We start from the raw sequence: 21,007 nt of genomic DNA, 5'->3' as shown, positions 1-21,007 counted from the left end.
AAACACAGCAATGAGGCAGAAATGTCTACATCAAAATCATTTTATTGCAAGATTACAAGAATATAGTTTCCTTCTTTAGTAACACTTGGCGGTAAATTTAGAGTTTTTAGAAGTGAGTTTTAAAAGGATTGTTGCCCATAGCAACCAATCAGATTCTATCTATTATCTTCTAGAAGGTGCTGGTTAAATGTTAAGTAGAACCTCATTGGTTGCTAAGGGCAACATCACTTTTAAAACTCACTTCTAAAAACTCTCACTTTAGTAAATTTACCCCTAGGAATGCTATAACTAGGATGGACTTGACCGCCAGCACCCAGGCAGGGATAATAATACTTGATTTAGGCTCCCCCTCGTGTGAAAGGGATAGGAGTCCGATACATCATCCAGTTCACCCTTGGCTGACGATCTGTGTTAGACAGCAGTGCAGGCTGGGAAGTAACCACAGGGCGTTTATTACGCCATCTTGTGTTTCTTAGAATCGTTGTGGTGCTAAGATTAGCTGCAGGGACCCATTGTCAGCGTATGCAACACACAGTTCCATCTAACATATTACATCGAGCAGCACGCACCAGTATGTGACCAATCCTAGGCACACCTGTATTAGGGCAGATTGTAAAGACAAGGGATAGATATACACTGACAGGTGAGAGAAAAAGCAGTCAGCACTAGCATAAGTCACATACAATGCAGACATATATATAAACATTACATATAATATACTGCACATGGCACTACATTCAACTGCCCAGATTCAGTGTCTGGGAAGGCTACAGCGCTGTATACACTGACCTAAATGGTAAGGTACGCAGGGGGACTGGACCAACTGCAGTCCTAGGAGATCTGCTGCACCACAGTAAAATGGCCGCAGGAGACCTCAGAGGAAGCGTGGCCCACGGAGGAAGCAGCTCAGGGACGCCAGACCTTCCGCTGGAAAGGCGCGCTAAGCTAAGCCACTGGAAAGGGAAGGCTGCCTCCCCTGGCCGGCTATTAACCCCCGGGATGCCGTTGCCGATCGTTAAGTCCCTGGTGGTCTAGTGGACATGCGGGGGGCCCGCCGCCACTGCCAGCACCTCCGGTCTGTCCCCAAATACAATAGACTGCAGAAATGCGCAGATCACCGCAAGTGGTGACCCGTGACCTTACCTGCTCCCCGTTGATCCGGCCACAGTCCAGGGCACCCGCAGAGTCCGGCTAGCACAGACTCTGGGGTCCCCAGATCTGCACTGGCATCGCAGCGCCAGCGGGGTGATGGAGCGGCAGCTTGGACGTCCTATGGACAGCTGCGACTCAGAAGAGTCCAAAAATAAATAAAAAATTTTAAAATAAAATTAAAAGTAGCTTAGGGGCTGCTAATCAGCCCCCCCCCCGCGATAACTGTGACCCGACTACGGCCGGGCACCTACTCAAACTGAGGTGCCTCTGGCTTGGGGGCAGGATTATAGGGAGTGGACCCAGTGCATCCAGGGAACTGAAAGCTTTAACTGCATGGTGCCCGGATTTGGTTCCCAACCTATACCCCAAGGTCAACCCCGTGGACCCCCTATGGACCCTGAAGAAGAAAATGTGGTAAAACCTGTCCTGTAATAGCGGAGTTTGGGAAACTCTGATCTGATAGAATAAGGAAACTGAAGACATTTACAGGAGGAACCTGTTGGAGCTCTACGTTGGTGACATCCGTGTGGATAACAAGAGATATGGTAAGAACTTACCTTTGTTATCTCTGTTTCTACGAAGTCCATAGGGTCCACAGGGTGACCTTGGGGTATAGCTGGATCCTGGATCCTCGGGCACCACGGAGTTAAAGCTTTTAGCTGCTTCCAGGATGCACTTGGGTCCAACCTCCTCTATACCCCGCCCTCGAGCCACAGTCACCTCAGTTGGTAAGCAGCCAAGGCCGGAGGAGGAGACGAAACAGAGAGAAGGAAGACTGGAACACACAAGAACCATACTCACAGAAATGGGAGACGGAAAACCGGTGACCAGTCACAGAGCCCATATGAAGCCAGGTGCGTCAGGGCGGGTGCCCTGTGGACCCTATGGACTTCGTAGAAACAGAGATAACAAAGGTAAGTTCTTACCATATCTCTTGTTTTCTACAGGGTCCATAGGGGTCCACAGGGTGACCTTGGGGATGTCCCAAAGCAGTCCAACTAAGGGCGGGGACGCTCCTGTGCTGATAGGAGAACCCGGCGCCCAAAGGATGCATCCTGAGAGGCAAAGGTATCAAATGCATAGAACCTCAAAAAAGTCTGAATGGAAGACCAGGTGGCCGCCTTACAAAGCTGAACAGCAGAGGCGCCATGGCTAGCAGCCCAAGAAGGCCCCACAGACCGAGTGGAATGAGCCTTAACAGAGGCTGGAGCAGGTAAACCCTCCTGCATATAAGCCTCAATAATAACAGAACGAAGCCAACGGGCTAGAGTTTGTTTGTTGGCAGGCCAACCCCTCTTGTGAAAACCAAAGAGGATAAACATAGAATCCGACTTCCTCACAGAACTAGTCCAGTCCACATAAACCTGGAGTGCACGGACAACATCTAAGGAAGCCTCCCCAGCCGAAAGATCAGGCGACTGAAAAGCTGGTACAACAATTTCCTGATTAATGTGGAACCTGGAAACCACCTTAGGCAGGAAATCAGGACGAGTGCGAAGCACCGCTCTGTCCTGATGAAAAACCAGAAAGGGGGGACGACAGGAAAGCGCCCCCAAATCCGAAACCCTCCTGGCAGAAGCAATTGCCAATAGGAACACAGTCTTAAAAGTTAGCCACTTGAGCTCCACTGACTCCAAGGGCTCAAAAGGAGGACCCTGTAAGGCCCGAAGAACCACCACCAAATCCCACGGGCCACAGGTGGCACAAAGGGAGGCTGGATTCTCAAAACACCCTGGAAAAAGGTGTGTACGTCCGGCATAGCAGCAATCCACAGAGCAGACACGTGCACCTTCAGTGAGGAAAGACGTAATCCTAATTCCAAACCCGACTGAAGGAAAGCCAGAATACGCGAAGCCCAGAACACCTGGGGATCATATCTTCTGGCCTCCCACCACTGAAAGTAAGTGTGCCACACTCTGTGGTAGATCCTCGCGGAAGCAGGCTTGCGCGCCCTCAGCAAGGTGGTAATAACGGAGCTAGAAAAGCCCCGAGACCTCAGGACGGCTGTCTCAAGAGCCACGCTGTCAAAGATAGTCGACCCAGATCCGGGTGAAGACAGGGCCCCTGAGACAACAGGTCCGGCTGTTGAGGTAGGAGGTACGGAGTGTCGATGGACAGGCTCCGCAGATCGGAGTACTACGGCCTTCTGGGCCACCAGGATCAGTGTGCCTCCGTCCTGCTTGAACTTGCGCAGGACTCGAGGCAGCAGAGATATCGGCGGGAACAAGCCAGGCGAAACAGCCATTTCACCGACAGCGCGTCTATCAGACTTGCGCCTGCGTCCCTTGTCGACCCGTACACGGGCAGCTTGTGATTGTGACGGGACGCCATCAGGTCCAGCTCTGGCAGCCCCCACTTGTCCACGAGTAGTTGGAATACCTCTGGATGAAGCGACCATTCCCCGGGATGCACGTCGTAATGGCTGAGGAAGTCTGCCTCCCAATTGAGGACTCCCGGGATGAAGACTGCCGAGAGAGCTGGAAGATAGCGCTCTGCCCAAGCCAGGACGCGGGACACCTCCGACATCGCAGCTCGACTGCGAGTCCTTCCCTGGTGATTGATGCACGCCACCGTGGTGGCATTGTCTGACTGCACCTGAACGGCCCTTCCGTGAAGAGCGGTGCCGGACGACTGCAGGGCTCTGTACACTGCCCGCAGTTCCAGGATGTTGATGGGAAGAATTGCTTCCTCCGCCGACCAACGACCCTGAAGTGACAAGGAGCCTGTCACCGCCCCCCAACCCCGGAGACTGGCATCTGTCGTGAGCAGAACCCATTCCGGGATCCAAAAGGGGCGCTCCTCGAGGAGATGAGCAGTCTGTAGCCACTAGGCCCGGGACAGACGCACCTCCGAGGACAACACCAGCATCTGAGAGCGGATCCTGTGTGGTAATCCATTCCACAAAAAATCAGCCTCTGCAGGGGCCTGGAATGGAACTGGGCAAACTCCACCATGTCAAATGCCGACACCATGGACCCCAAAACTCTCATTGCTGAGTGCACCGACACTCTGCCACTGCTTAGACAACTGTGAATCCGCAGCTGTAAGGAGGAGACCTTCTCTGGAGTCAGAAAAATCCGTTGCTGACGAGAGTCCAGCAGGGCCCCCAAATGAACCATCCGCTGTGATGGGAAGAGGGAGGACTTCTTCCAGTTGATCAACCACCCATGCGCCTGTAGACAAGCGATCGTCAGGTGGAGATGCTGGATCAGTACCTCCGGGGAGCTTGCCAGCAAGAGGAGGTCGTTTAGATACGGTAGCAACCGTATCCCCTGGCTCCGAAGGTGAGCCGCCATGACCGCCATCACCTTGGTAAATACCCTTGGTGCCGTGGAGAGGCCAAAGGGTAGAGTCCTGAATTGGTAGTGGTTGTGGAGAATAGCAAACCGCAGAAACCGTTGGTGCGATGTTGCTATAGGCACATGGAGGTAGGCGTCCTGGATATCCAGGGAGACCATATAATCCCCCGGTTCCATCGCCAGAATGATGGAACGCAAAGTTTCCATCCTGAATTTGGGAACCCTGAGAAACCTGTTCAGGGACTTCAAATTGATGGGGCGATGAGAGCCATTGGGTTTCTGCACCAGAAACAGCATAGAGTAATACCCCATCCCACGTTGAGATTGTGGTACGGGTATAATGACCCCCGCCATCAGCAAGGCCTCTATGGCTTCCTGAACCTGCAAGGCCTTGGTTTTGTCCTGAGAAGGGCTAATGCAAAAAAACTGGCGAGGCGGCCTGTGCCGAAACAACAGGGCGTACCCCTGGGAGACCACTTCTCGCACCCAGGCATCCGTGGTGGTATTGTGCCAGCACTGGGCAAATTGAAGAAGTCGGCCTCCCACTCTGGGGTCCCCCAGAGGGAGGCCCGTCCCATCACGCAGAAGGCTTATCTTCTTGCTTGGAAGAAGGGCGCCTAGCACTCCAGGCTTGCTTCTTTAGCTTCGAGGCAGTCTTGGTTGCAGACTGCCAAGGGAAGGAATGACCCTTTGCCTTGCCCTGAACCCGAAAGGAGCGAAAGGCCGAGCTTCGGACCTTAGCGGGTGTCGTAGCAGAAGGGAGGAAGGCTGACTTGGATTTTGCCAGGGTATCTACTATTTTGTCCAGGTCCGGACCAAATAGTAACTCTCCATTAAAAGGTAAGGCCTCCAAGCCTTTCTTTGAATCAACGTCTGCTCTCCAAGACCTCAACCACAAGGATCTGCGAGCAGACACTGCTGCCTCCGAAACCCTAGAGGTCAGCAGGCTAGCATCCAAAGATGCTTCTCCAATGTAGGAAGCGGCATCTCTCATCTGTCCTAACAACGCCCTCTGGACATCCGGAGCTTCATCCGTAAACGTATCCTCCAAGGCGTTGGCCCAACCCTCAATGGCCTTGGCCACCCAGGAGATGGCCATGGACGGCCGGGCTACAGCCCCTGAGAGTAAATAGACTTCCTGTCCATAGGATCCTTCAGCGTGGATATAGACGGCAATGGCAAAGTAGCACTCCTGATGAGGCGTGTTACATGGGAATCTTGGATAGTGTGGGAAAGCGCATCCACCCAGGGTGGAGCTGCCACAGGAGCCTGAAATGGCACCACAGCCTGCTGCGCCACAGGGGTGGACTGTATATACATTGGCAACCCCGCATAGGGACCAACAGGCTGAGACCCGGGGGAGTCTGCAATAATTGTGGGACACCCGGGGAATGGGGGATGGTAGGCTGGGGCAATGCCCTAGTAGGGGCGGCAGTCGGGACCGACAGACGGTCCGCGATGGACACCAGCACCTGGGAAAACATCGCCCATGGTGGCTCCTGCGACATAGGTTTAGACGTACCAGGGATCGCCTGGCACCGTCCGCACAGGCCGTCCTGCGACAAATCCTCCTCCACTCCTGCAGAACAGCGCCTGCAGGAAAACAATACCGGAGCCACGGAGTGCTCAATCTCCTCCTCAGACATGACAGACTATATAATTAAATATACAGTTATGACATAGGAAGAAAACGTGCGCACTCACCAGTATGCTGGACAACAGCCCACAATATGGTACTGTGTAGCACACAACCGTATGTGACGGACCTCACAAACACGTGATCTATATAAGTGAGGTCAGTAGAAACACCCTTCCCCCGCACACCTGTAGGGCTTGTAGGAGAAGGGATAGGTATAGGCTGACAGTAAGTAGAAATTAGCAGACAGGCAGCACTAGCAAAAGTCACATACCATGCAGGAAGATATACTCACTGCACCTTTCCACTACAATCAACCTGCCCAGATTCAGTGTCTGGGAGGGCTATAGTGCTGTGTACACTGTCCTTTTGCAGGGGAGAGGTACACAGGGGGACAGGTCCGCATGCTCCCTAAGAGTATCTGCACTGCCACAGAGAAAATGGCTGCTGGAGACCTCAGAGGAGTGGCCCGAGTAACTGCAGCTCAGCGACGCCAGACTACTAGCTGAAAGGCACGCTGAGCCGCTAGACAGGCAAGGCTTCCTCCCCTGGCTAACATATTAACCCCCGGGTTTCCGGCATCCTGCTTGCCGCGTTATTCACCCTGGTGGTCTAGTGGTCTGGCGGGGTATGCCTCCAATGGAGGGGGAGCCCGCCGCCACTGCTAGCGCCCTCGGTCTGTCCCCTAGACCGGGGGCATGGGACTGCATTTAAGAGGAACCCGTGCACCGCCGCTAATCAGCGGTGCGCGGCTTACCTTGATCTCCCCGGCGTCTCCGGCAGCAGTCCCGGGGGAAAGCAGAGTCCGGCTAGTACAGACTCTGGCTTCCCCCGCCGCGATCCCCAGTTCAGTACTGGCGTCGCGGCACCAGCAGGGAGGAGCGGCAGCATGGGCGTCTGTACAGACAGCCCATCGCTGCCGCTCTGGAGAAAAAACTATAGTAAAAAAATAAAGTTAACTAAGTTATAAAATAAAAAGCTTTAGGGGGCTGCAACCCCCCCCCCCGCAGGGTGACCCGACTCTGGCCGGGCACCAGCTTAAACTGAGGTGCCTGTGGCCCGGGGGCGGGGTATAGAGGAGGATGGACCCAAGTGCATCCTGGGAGCAGCTAAAATCTTTAACTCCGTGGTGCCCGAGGATCCAGCTATACCCCAAGGTCACCCTGTGGACCCTGAAGTAGAAATATTATATTGTATTATATTAGTATATAAAAGCTGATTCAGCAGTGGATGCATTGCCGAAATCTACACAAATCGATTGTTTGCGCAGTGATCACATTGTGATTATGGATGCAAAGAGGAATACATCACATAGTGAGTGGCAGGGTGACAGCGTTTGGGGGAGGTAACGGGGGTGGACAGAAAACTGCAGGCTTGTGTGTCCGTGTGATCGCCATGTCCTGCAGGCGTGTCTGTCCGTGTGATCGCCATGTCATGGGCATGTCTGTCCGTGTGATCGCCATGTCCTGCAGGCTTGTCTGTCCGTGTGATTGCCATGTCATGTGTGTGTATAAATTAGCCATTGCGATGGCAGCTGCAGCATGAGACGTCTCTGCGTGTCAGGAGAGCTGCAGTGTTTGCGGCTGGTCAGATCTGATGTAAATGCTGTGTGACTGCTTCATGTGCGGCGATGGTACCGATTACACAGGAGGGCGACATTGGATGATAATGAGAAGGCAGCAGTGGGCGTGGTTATGGCGGCTGTGCCTCTGCATTAGCATATATTAGCAACTGCGATCTGTAAGCGACTGCAACTGCATTTGCTTCCGCTGCTGAATCAGGCACATAGTGCGATAATGCAAATGTCATTTACCCTCCATCAACCAGGGACAGCAATCTAGGCTAACATTGTATTTATGCTTGTTCTGATAATTCCCAATATTACAGTACTGCAAATACCGCTGCAATTTCTATATATTTCTAGACGCTCATACACATCGTTTTTCTCCTGTGTGACGTTTCTGATGACAAAAAAAAGAGCAGATTTCTGTGTAAAACATTTCCCACACTCAGCACATGGAAATCGTTTCTCACCTGTGTGACTTCTATGATGTATAAGAGCTGATTTGTGTGTAAAATATTTCCCACACTCAGAACATGGAAATGGCCTCTCACCTGTGTGAATTCTCTGATGTGTAACAAGATCTGATTTATGTGTAAACCATTTCCCACACTCAGAGCATGAAAATGGTTTCTCATCTGTGTGACTTCTCTGATGTGTAACAAGATGTGATTTCCTTGTAAAATATTTCCCACACTCAGAGCATTGAAATGGTTTCTCACCTGTGTGAGTTCGCTGATGTGTGTAAAACATTTCCCACATTCAGAACATGAAAATAGTTTCTCACCTGTGTGAATTCTCCGATGTGTAACTAGATCTATTTTCCGTGTTAAACATTTTCCACAATCGGAACATGAAAATGGCCTCACCTGTGTGGTGTCTCTGATGTGTTGCAAGAGCAAATTTCTCTGTAAAACATTTTCCACACTCAGAGCATGAAAATGGCCTCTCATCTGTGTGAGTTCTCTTATGAGAAGCAAGTTTTGAATGACATATAAAACATTTTCCACACTCAGGACATGAAAATGGCCTCTCACCTGTGTGAGTTCTCTCATGTGTAACTAGATCTGATTTCTGTGTAAAACATTTCCCACATTCATAACATGAAAATGGTTTCTCACCTGTGTGAATTCTCTGATGTGTAACAAGATTTGTTTTATGTGTAAAACATTTCCCACACTCAGAGCATGGAAATGGTTTCTCACCTGTGTGAGTTCTCTGATGTTTAACAAGAGCTGATTTATGTATAAAACATTTCTCACACTCAGAACATGAATATGGCCTCTCATTTGTGTGAATCTTTGTGTGTCTAGTAAGATCACTTTTCAGAGTAAAACATTTCCCACACTCAGAACACAGAAAAGGCCTCTCAGCTGCGTGTACTCTCTTCTGATGTATAGAAAGACTGATCCGCTTGGTAAAACTTTTCCCACACTCAGAACAAGACAATGGTTTATCACCTGTGTGATCTGAGCTGTGTGTAATACTACTGGGATTTTCAGGGGAACATTCCTCATGGTTAGAGGGATCAGAGGATATATCTGCACTGTGAGATGCTGGATGTATACTGGGGATAATGGGGGTTCCTCCTGGAGAGTCCTGTGAGAAGTTATCGACTAGGTCACAATCTGGAGATAATATGAGACATCTGCCCGAGTTATTCCTGCTGCTGTGTCCATCTGCTGGGAACAGAATAATTATATGGGAATTAGCACCCCTGCAGAACTATACCATCCTGTGTAACTATAATAAGACATGCCCGGCTGTACCCAAACATCTCCATACTGTGTAACTATAAGAAGTGCCCGGCTTTATCCTAACATCTCCATACTGTGTAACTATAATAAGACGTGCCCGGCTGTACCCAAACATCTCCATACTGTGTAACTATAAGACGTGCCTGGCTGTTCCCAAACATCTCCATACTGTGTAGCTATAATAAGACGTGCTCGGCTGTACCCCAATATCTCATATTGTGTAACTATAAGACGTGCTCGGCTGTACCCCAACATCCCCATACTGTGTAACTATAAGACATGCCCGGCTGTACCCCAATATCTCATATTGTGTAACTATAATAAGACATGTCCGGCTGTACCCCAACATCTCCATACTGTGTAAGTATAATAAGACGTGCTCGTTTGTAGACCCAACATCTCCATACTGTGTAACTATAATAAGACGTGCCCGGCTGTACCCCAACATCTCCATACTGTGTAACTATAATAAGACGTGCCCGGCTGTACCCCAACATCTCCATACTGTGTAACTATAATAAGACATGCCCATCTGTATCCCAACATTTCCATACTGTGTAACTATAATAAGACGTGCCCGGCTGTACCCAACATCTCCATACTGTGTAACTATAATAAGACATGCCCGGCTGTACCCCAATATCTCCATACTGTGTAACTATAAGAAGTGCTCGGCTGTACCCCCATCTCCATACTGTGTAACCATATCACACACAGGACATACTAGCTGTATCCTGCTGTGTCCTCACACTCTCCATATCTCCATCTCAGTATGTGTAACAGAGTGCAGGCATGGTCTATACATTATATCACACACAGGACATACTAGCTGTACCCTGCTGTGTCCTCACACTCTTCATATATCCATCTCAGTATGTGTAACAGAGTGCAGACATGGTCTATACATTATATCACACACAGGTCATACTAGCTGCACCCTGCTGTGTCCTCACACTCTCCATATCTCCATCTCAGTATGTGTAACAGAGTGCAGGCATGGTCTATATATTATATCACACACAGGTCATACTAGCTGCACCCTGCTGTATCATCACACTCTCCATATCTCCATCTCAGTATGTGTAACAGAGTGCAGGCATGGTCTATACATTATATCACACACAGGTCATACTAGGTGTACCCTGCTGTGTCCTCACACTCTCCGTATCTCCATCTCAGTATGTGTAACAGAGTGCATGCATGGTCTATACATTATATCACACACAGGTCATACTAGCTGTACCCTGCTGTGTCCTCACACTCTCCATATCTCCATCTCAGTATGTGTAACAGAGTGCAGGCATGGTCTATACATTATATCACACACAGGACATACTAGCTGTATCCTGCTGTGTCCTCACACTCTTCCTATCTCCATCTCAGTATGTGTAACAGAGTGCAGGCATGGTCTATGCATTATATCACACACAGGACATACTAGCTGCACCCTGCTGTGTCCTCACACTCTCCGTATCTCCTTCTCAGTATGTGTAACAGAGTGCAGGCATGGCCTATACATTATATCACACACAGGACATACTAGCTGCACCCTGCTGTATCCTCACACTCTCCGTATCTCCATCTCAGTATGTGTAACAGAGTGCAGGCATGGTCTATACATTATATCACACACAGGACATACTAGCTGCACCCTGCTGTGTCCTCACACTCTCCGTATCTCCATCTCAGTATGTGTAACAGAGTGCAGGCATGGTCTATACATTATATCACACACAGGACATACTAGCTGCATCCTGCTATGTCCTCACACTCTCCATATCTCCATCTCAGTATGTGTAACAGAGTGCAGGCATGGTCTATACATTATATCACACACAGGACATACTAGCTGTATCCTGCTGTGTCCTCACACTCTCCATATCTCCATCTCAGTATGTGTAACAGAGTGCAGGCATGGTCTATACATTATATCACACACAGGTCATACTAGCTGTATCCTGCTGTGTCCTCACACTCTCCATATCTCCATCTCAGTATGTGTAACAGAGTGCAGGCATGGTCTATACATTATATCACACACAGGACATACTAGCTGTATCCTGCTGTGTCCTCACACTCTCCATATCTCCATCTCAGTATGTGTAACAGAGTGCAGGCATGGTCTATACATTATATCACACACAGGACATACTAGCTGTATCCTGCTGTGTCCTCACACTCTCCATATCTCCATCTCAGTATGTGTAACAGAGTGCAGGCATGGTCTATACATTATATCACACACAGGACATACTAGCTGCATCCTGCTGTGTCCTCACACTCTTCCTATCTCCAACTCAGTATGTGTAACAGAGTGCAGGCATGGTCTATACATTATATCACACACAGGACATACTAGCTGTACCCTGCTGTGTCCTCACACTCTCCTGATCTCCATCTCAGTATGTGTAACAGAGTGCTGGCATGGTCTATACATTATATCACACACAGGTCATACTAGCTGCACCCTGCTGTATCCTCACACTCTTCCTATCTCCATCTCAGTATGTGTAACATAGTGCAGGCATAGTCTATACATTATATCACACACAGGTCATACTAGCTGTATCCTGCTGTGTCCTCACACTCTCCATATCTCCATCTCAGTATGTGTAACAGAGTGCAGGCATGGTCTATACATTATATCACACACAGGTCATACTAGGTGTACCCTGCTGTGTCCTCACACTCTCCATATATCCATCTCAGTGTGTGTAATAGAGAGCAGGCATGGTCTATATATTATATCACACACAGGACATACTAGCTGCACCCTGCTGTGTCCTCACACTCTCCATATATCCATCTCAGTGTGTGTAATAGAGAGCAGGCATGGTCTATATATTATATCACACACAGGACATACTAGCTGCACCCTGCTGTGTCCTCACACTCTCCATATCTCCATCTCAGTATGTGTAACAGGGTGCAGGCATGGTCTATACATTATATCACACACAGGACATACTAGCTGTATCCTGCTGTGTCCTCACACTCTCCATATCTCCATCTCAGTATGTGTAACAGAGTGCAGGCATGGTCTATACATTATATCACACACAGGACATACTAGCTGTATCCTGCTGTGTCCTCACACTCTCCATATCTCCATCTCAGTATGTGTAACAGAGTGCTGGCATGGTCTATACATTATATCACACACAGGACATACTAGCTGCACCCTGCTGTATCCTCACACTCTCCGGATCTCCATCTCAGTATGTGTAACAGAGTGCAGGCATGGTCTATACATTATATCACACACATGTCATACTAGGTGTACCCTGCTGTGTCCTCACACTCTCCATATCTCCATCTCAGTATGTGTAACAGAGTGCAGGCATGGTCTATACATTATATCACACACAGGACATACTAGCTGCACCCTGCTGTGTCCTCACACTCTCCATATCTCCATCTCAGTATGTGTAACAGAGTGCAGGCATGGTCTATACATTATATCACACACAGGACATACTAGCTGTATCCTGCTGTTTCCTCACACTCTCCATATCTCCATCTCAGTATGTGTAACAGAGTGCAGGCATGGTCTATACATTATATCACACACAGGTCATACTAGCTGTATCCTGCTGTGCCCTCACACTCTCCATATCTCCATCTCAGTATGTGTAACAGAGTGCAGGCATGGTCTATACATTATATCACACACAGGTCATACTAGCTGTATCCTGCTGTGTCCTCACACTCTCCATATCTCCATCTCAGTATGTGTAACAGAGTGCAGGCATGGTCTATACATTATATCACACACAGGACATACTAGCTGCATCCTGCTGTGTCCTCACACTCTCCATATCTCCATCTCAGTATGTGTAACAGAGTGCAGGCATGGTCTATACATTATATCACACACAGGTCATACTAGTTGCATCCTGCTGTGTCCTCACACTCTCCGGATCTCTATCTCAGTAAATGTAAAATAACCAGTTTGTATCTCTCTAGGAATTAATATCTTCACTGGAGGTTAGATACGCTCTAGCCTCTAAGGGGATATACTGGAACATGCACAATGGAACAGAAGAATCCACATTTTAAACAATCGGGATCCACCATTACCCTCGCTGTGGACCTCCAGGCAGAAAATGTAATACTTTCCTAAAAGATATTTATACAGGTCTGGTTCATATCTCTGGTAAAACAGAATAAAATCAGTACAAGAAATCACATGCAAAGATGTTATTACCATAAGTGATCATTGATAATGTCAGGCAGTAGTGGTCAGGAAGGATCATGGGTAATATCCCATTGAAGGGCATGGGGAGGAACATCGACAAAGGTAATTTTTGTAGTGGACAGTAAAGAACATGAGTAGCTGGTAGCAGACAAAGATATGAGTGTGTGGAGGAGACTGGTCAGATCTCTGGGCTGGTAACACACAGTGACATGATGTGAGGGGGAGAGCAGGAGTATAATAGGGGCTGATGGCTCCTGATGTATGAGATAAACCAGAGAGTGTGGGGAGGAGACTGGTCAGATCTCTGGGCTGGTAACACACAGTAACATGATGTGAGGGGGAGAGCAGGAGTATAATAGGGGCTGAGGGCTCCTGATGTATGAGATACACCAGAGAGTGTGTGGAGGAGACTGGTCAGATCTCTGGGCTGGTAACACACAGTGACATGATGTGAGGGGGAGAGCAGGAGTATAATAGGGGCTGATGGCTCCTGATGTATGAGATACACCAGAGAGTGTGGGGAGGAGACTGGTCAGATCTCTGGGCTGGTAACACACAGTGACATGATGTGAGGGGGAGAGCAGGAGTATAATAGAGGCTGATGGCTCCTGATGTATGAGATACACCAGAGAGTGTGGGGAGGAGACTGGTCAGATCTCTGGGCTGGTAACACACAGTGACATGATGTGAGGGGGAGAGCAGGAGTATAATAGGGGCTGATGGCTCCTGATGTATGAGATAAACCAGAGAGTGTGGGTAGGAGACTGGTCAGATCTCTGGGCTGGTAACACACAGTAACATGATGTGAGGGGGAGAGCAGGAGTATAATAGGGGCTGAGGGCTCCTGATGTATGAGATACACCAGAGAGTGTGGGGAGGAGACTGGTCAGATCTCTGGGCTGGTAACACACAGTGACATGATGTGAAGAGGAGAGCAGGAGTATAATAGAGGCTGATGGCTCCTGATGTATGAGATACACCAGAGAGTGTGGGGAGGAGACTGGTCAGATCTCTGGGCTGGTAACACACAGTGACATGATGTGAGGGGGAAAGCAGGAGTATAATAATGGCGATGGCTCCTGACTCCCCCACTGTGCATATACATTTTATTCATTAGTTTGTACTGACAGAGGAGGGTGTAGGATAAGAGATTGCTGTAGTGACTGAATAGAGTGTGACTCTTTTCTGAAATAAGTGTTTATTACTCACCTGTGCTGACATCTGTAGGGTTTTCCTCCTCTTTACACTGCTTATCACTCCTCACATACGTCTCTTCTTCTCCCTCTGTATCTTCTACCTTTATATCAGTCATATACGTCTCTTCTTCTCCCTCTATATCTTCTGTCTTCATATTAGTCACATACGTCTCTTCTTCTCCCTCTATATCTTCTGTCTTCATATCAGTCACATGCATCGCTTCTTTTCCCTCTATATCTTCTGCCTTCATATCAGTCATATACGTCTCTTCTCCCTCTATATCTCCTGTCGTCATATCAGGCACATACATCTCTTCTCCCTCTATAACTTCTACCTTTATATCAGTCACATACATCTCTTCTTCTCCCTCTGTATCTCCTACCTTAATATCAGCATGATCTTCACTCTGTGACCCATAAAACAATCAAGTCTAATTTAATTGAGAATAAACAGTAAAATAATCAGTGTATAATACACACACACAGATTCTCTATAGATCATATAGTCACAGTCACTTTGGTATACTGGTATCTACCTGATGCTCCTGTGGGGTCCTGTGATTCTCCTCTGTATAATCCTGTGAATAAAGATGATGGGGACATCTCTATGTGGTATTTCTATTACTGGGTCCATCTATAGGAAACACAGTGACTGAGTACATTGTATATTTGTGCTTGTCAGGTAATGTGTGTATACAGGGCTCCCATACCTGCTCTACCCTGTACAATAAATGACAGTCTCCTCTTACCCAGTGATGTGAGGGGCCGGTGATTCTCCATCATCACGTCCTTGTACAGACCCGTGTTCCTCTATATATACCCCTTCCTGCATGGAGACATAGACAGTGACATCCTGACACCTTATAGGAACCTGACACACACAATGATACAGTCATCACCCAGACACATCCCCTAGTTGTACTGTCATGTATTATTATTATAGATACAAGTGACGTTAGTGACACTCTCAGATCCCCTCACCTCTCCAGTCATGTCCCTGTATTATTACTATAGATATAAGTGATGTCACTGTGACACTCCCAGATCCCATCACCTCCCCAGTCATGTCCCTGTATTATTAATATAGATATAAGTGGTCACTGTGACACTCCCAGATCCCCTCACCTCCCCAGTCATATCCCTGTATTATTACTGTAGATATAAGTGATGTCACTGACACTCCCAGACCCTCTCACCTCCCCAGTCATGTCCCTGTATTATTACAATAGATACAAGTGATGTCACTGTGACACTCCCAGATCCCCTCACCTCCCCAGTCATGCCCCTGTATTATTACCAATGGTATTTTGGTAGAAAAATAGGTGGGTGGAACCATTCTTAGGGGAAGGGGCTGTGGCCAGAACTAAAATTGGAGTGGGGCATCAGCTGGTGCGTAACCAATATATTTTTTTTTAATTTGAAGTTTGGGCTGTGGGTAGGGAGCGCTGGACCAAGCTGGTATGCAGGGCAGGAAGGGCTGGACTAACAGGAAGTACAGAACAGGGCGGGCTGGATCTATTGTAGGCACAGGGATGTCTAGACATGGTGCGGGGGTGGCAAATGAAAGGGAAGGTTGGAGCTTAATGGGGGACACAAGGCAGGGAAGGCTGTATGGGGGAACCACATGGTAGGGAATGCTGGACTGGAGGGCGCCTGGTAGGGAAGGATGGACCTGGGTGGGCACAGTGCAGGGAATGCTGGACCTTGGGGGAGGCATAGGGCAGGGAGTGCTGTACCAATGGGGGGAGGGCAGGGAACACTGGTCTGTGAGGGAACTTGGAGGGAACGCTGGACTGGGGGCAGGGAGCACAGGGCAAGGAACACTAACTGACCTCTGGACTGGGGGGGATAGGTACCGGATCCGCATCCGTCCAGGAATGACAGCCATCAGTGCCGGCTCCGGTTGTGTTCGCACTCTGCAGGTCCGTATGAGTGCGACAATGCACTGCGCCCTGTGCGACACTGCCACCCCTTCCCTCCCCCCCTCACTTTTCCTTGATCATAAAGCTTCCTCAGCAGTGGCTGGGTGGAGGGTGGGGATGTCCTCTGGAGCCAGCCACATACAGTTCGCACTGCACGAGCTGATCCTCACAGTCATCTAGATTGAGGGACAGCCTCAGCATTTCAAAAAAGCTGGCGACTGCGAGTCAATCACAGCTCGCAGACCGGAAGCTGTTCCTGATTGGCTGCTGGTCAACAGGCTATGATTGTCTCATGGCTGGCAGCTTATCTGAAATGCTGCGGCTGTCACTTCTTGATGATTGCCATTGTAGCATGGCTGCTGGTCCGGGGGCAATTACTCGTTTTTGCAAGTGCCACTAAAATCATCTTTGCAGACAGGTTCAGGAACACCGTACCCGATGACATAATTTTGCTAAAGAGCTTCAGGAAGTCTGTTCCTGACCGTTCCCACTGTAAAATATACCTGATTATTACTATAGATATAAGTGATGTCACACTGACACTTCCAGATCCCCTCACCTCCCCAGTCATGTCCCTGTATTATTACTATAAATATAGGTGATGTCACTGGCACTCCCAGATCCTCTCACCTCCCCAGTCATGTCCCTGTATTATTACTATAGCTATAGGTGATGTCACTGTGACATTCCCCAGGATTTAGGGTCGATTCAATTAGACATGACAGTTGCATCCACAAGTAAGTACAGCTATATGCCACACTTACGGTGCCACCACACTCATATAAATATCCACGGTTGCGGGGTTAGATCGGGCCATGAGCGGAGCAAGTTGCGGGTAAGTTGGTTGCGATTTCAAGCCGTCGTAGCGGTAACTCACCCCTTTGCGTCTAATTGAATCAAAGCCATAGTATTCCCAGTCATTTCACTCCTGTCTTTGTCTTTAATATAGCATATACACTAGATAAGCTCACTTAAAAAAACAGGGATCATACTTAAACGTGCACCACCGAAAGATGTACTTTGAAATCTGAGAGCTCTCATGGTAAAGGTTGTTTTAAATTACAAAAAAGCTCTATTTACTCAGGTAGTTACTGTAAGAGGCAATATGTGTATGTGTGTGTGTAGGTGGTCGGGTGATAAGTGAGGGGTTATATTTTGCAACAAAGGTTAGTTTCTTTTTATCACTCTATATCAGCTCTAAGAAATATGGTGATAGAGAATCAGCCCTTAGACACATCCCCATCTAACAGCACTAGTAATACATGTGTCCTGTTATTCCCTAATAACTACAGGGTTATTACAGCTAGTGCTCCATCTACCACTGATCTGTATTATTGTATTACTGAGAATCAGCCCTTAGTCACATCTCCATATAACAGCACTAGTAATACATGTGTCCTGTTATTCCCTAATAACTACAGGGTTATTACAGATGATGCTCCATCTACCACTGATCTGTATTATTGTATTACTGAGAATCAGACCTTAGTCACATCTCCATCTAACACCACTAGTAATACATGTGTCCTATTATTCCCTAATAACTACAGGGTTATTACAGATGATGCTCCATCTACCACTGATCTGTATTATTGTATTACTGAGAATCAGCCCTTAGTCACATCTCCATCTAACACCACTAGTAATACACGTGTCCTTTTATTCCCTAATAACTACAGGGTTATTACAGCTGATGCTCCATCTACCACTGATCTGTATTATTGTATTACTGAGAATCAGACCTTAGTCACATCTCCATCTGACACCACTAGTAATACATGTGTCCTGTTATTCCCTAATAACTACAGGGTTATTACAGCTGATGCTCCATCTACCACTGATCTGAATTATTGTATTACTGAGAATCAGACCTTAGTCACATCTCCATCTAACACCACTTGTAATACATGTGTCCTGTTATTCCCTAATAACTACAGGGTTATTACAGCTGATGCTCCATCTACCACTGATTTGTATTATTATATTACTGAGAATCAGCCCTTAGTCACATCTCCATCTAACACCACTAGTAATACATGTGTCCTGTTATTCCCTAATAACTACAGGGATATTACATCTGATGCTCCATCTACCACTGATCTGTATTATTGTATTACTGAGAATCAGACCTTAGTCACATCACCATCTAACACCTCTAGTAATACATGTGTCCTGTTATTCCCTAATAACTACAGGGTTATTACAGCTGATGCTCCATCTACCACTGATCTGTATTATTATATTACTGAGAATCAGCCCTTAGTCACATCCCCATATAACACCACTAGTAATACATGTGTCCTGTTATTCCCTAATAACTACAGGGTTATTACATCTGATGCTCCATCTACCACTGATCTGTATTATTGTATTACTGAGAATCAGCCCTTAGTCACATCTCCATCTGACACCACTAGTAATACACGGGTCCTGTTATTCCCTAATAACTACAGGGATATTACATCTGTTGCTCCATCTACCACTGTTCTGTAGTATTGTATCACTGAGAATGAGACCTTAGTCACATCTCCATCTAACCACTAGTAATACATGTGTCCTGTTATTCCCTAATAACTACAGGGTTATTACATCTGATGCTCCATCTACCACTGATGTGTATTATTGTATTACTGAGAATCAGCCCTTAGTCACATCTCCATCTAACACCACTAGTAATACATCTATCCTGTTATTCCCTAATAACTACAGGGATATTACATCTGATGCTCCATCTACCACTGATCTGTATTATTGTATTACTGAGAATATTAGTGGTATTGGCCAAGCAAGAGGAAATTGTTACCTACATGTGCATATAAATTGGCTAAAAGTGTATGGGATGTACTAAGGGCCACATCTGTGAGGGAACCTGGCAATCGGGTCCCTTGTTTCATCCTCGTCTACCGTATAACCAGAGGCCAGACTTTGTGAGGGAGAAAAGATCCAGACTAATATTGCGTTATTTATTAATGTGTGCTATTCTGTACAAGGAGACGGCTGGAAGACAGGAAAAATATTAAATCACAGGATAGTGACAATCTTACCTGTGGGAATGTTCTTCTGTCCACTACAGGTGTCTGCAATCATCAGAGGCTGGGAGGGGGCACTAGGAAAGAGATAGACTAAAGAGAATTAACACAGGTTGTAACCATAGTATCAGAGCCCCTAATATTAAAGTCGGTTACACACTCACATACTGTGTATATGTGTGTGTGTGTGTATATATATATATATATATATATATATATACATATATATATATATATATATATACACACATACACAGATTCTAAATGTATATATACACCAAGGGTGGGAGCATTGCTGCAAATAACTTAATTACTGGCAATTATATCATGTGATTAAAACTCATAGACACATAAATAGGTTACACTATAATACACAAACCATAAAAAGGCCAAAGGTCCTATTTTGTATCTAAAATCAAATGCGCAGACGCTTCAACTGGTTACCGACGCTTTATTACACAGAGGGAATCTACCTCCTTACACTAATAGTGATATATATATATATATATATATATATATATATATATATTCCCCATACCTCTGAGCACTGGGTGATGATGTATGTGTCTGACCATAAATGATACAGATAATCAGTATATACGTCTCCCATCACACAGCTGGTCAGTGCTGAGGGGTTATTGGCCCTGGTTAGACCAGGCTTTATATCCTCTTTCTGTTACGTTCTGTGTATTTCCTGACTTATTGCGCTATACAGATAACACCTCGGTCATTTCTTACTGACACTATTACAGGTTACATTATATTATTAGTAGGGTGAGTGCCCCAAAATACAGAGAGAACTTCCTGCTTCTGTTGTTACCTGTATAATGATAATGCAGCACCAGAGTCTGCTCCAGCTGTATTATAGTAACAAAGCATCTGCTGCACCTGTAATATACCAACACTGGCGTCTGCTCTACCTGTATATACATATTGCAGCACTAGAGGTTGCTCCAGCTGAACATAACACCAGGGTCTGTTACCCCTGTATTATATATAACACTGGTGTCTGCTCTGCCTGTATGATGAAAGTAATGAGGCACCACAGTCTGCTCCCCCTGTATAATAACAATAAATACCATCACCTGCTGCTTCTTCCTGATGTTAGTGGAATGCGGCCCGGAAGCTGCCGACAAAAAAGAAACGCCCCCTGTTGATAACCACGCCCCGCACTACTCACCTCCGTGTAGCTATGGCTACTGTCTGCCCCGCCCCTCTATTCGAAGTAACCGCTCCCCCTCAGTGCGGTGATTGGCA

General features: G+C 47.2%; 1 protein-coding gene and 1 pseudogene across 1 annotated transcript in view; one reads left to right on the top strand and one right to left on the bottom strand.

Moving 5' to 3' along the window:
• The window catches only part of LOC148442105 (uncharacterized), a 252,714-nt gene that overhangs the window by 146,548 nt on the left and 85,159 nt on the right, over positions 1–21,007 (top strand). The window lies entirely within an intron of this gene.
• LOC148442109 (uncharacterized) lies at positions 7,918–20,909 on the bottom strand (annotated as a pseudogene).

This window comes from Taudactylus pleione, unplaced genomic scaffold (assembly GCF_031769625.1).
Source record: "Taudactylus pleione unplaced genomic scaffold, aTauple2 ptg001616l, whole genome shotgun sequence".
NCBI lineage: Eukaryota > Metazoa > Chordata > Amphibia > Anura > Myobatrachidae > Taudactylus > Taudactylus pleione.
This window is presented reverse-complemented; position numbering and strand designations above follow the sequence as displayed.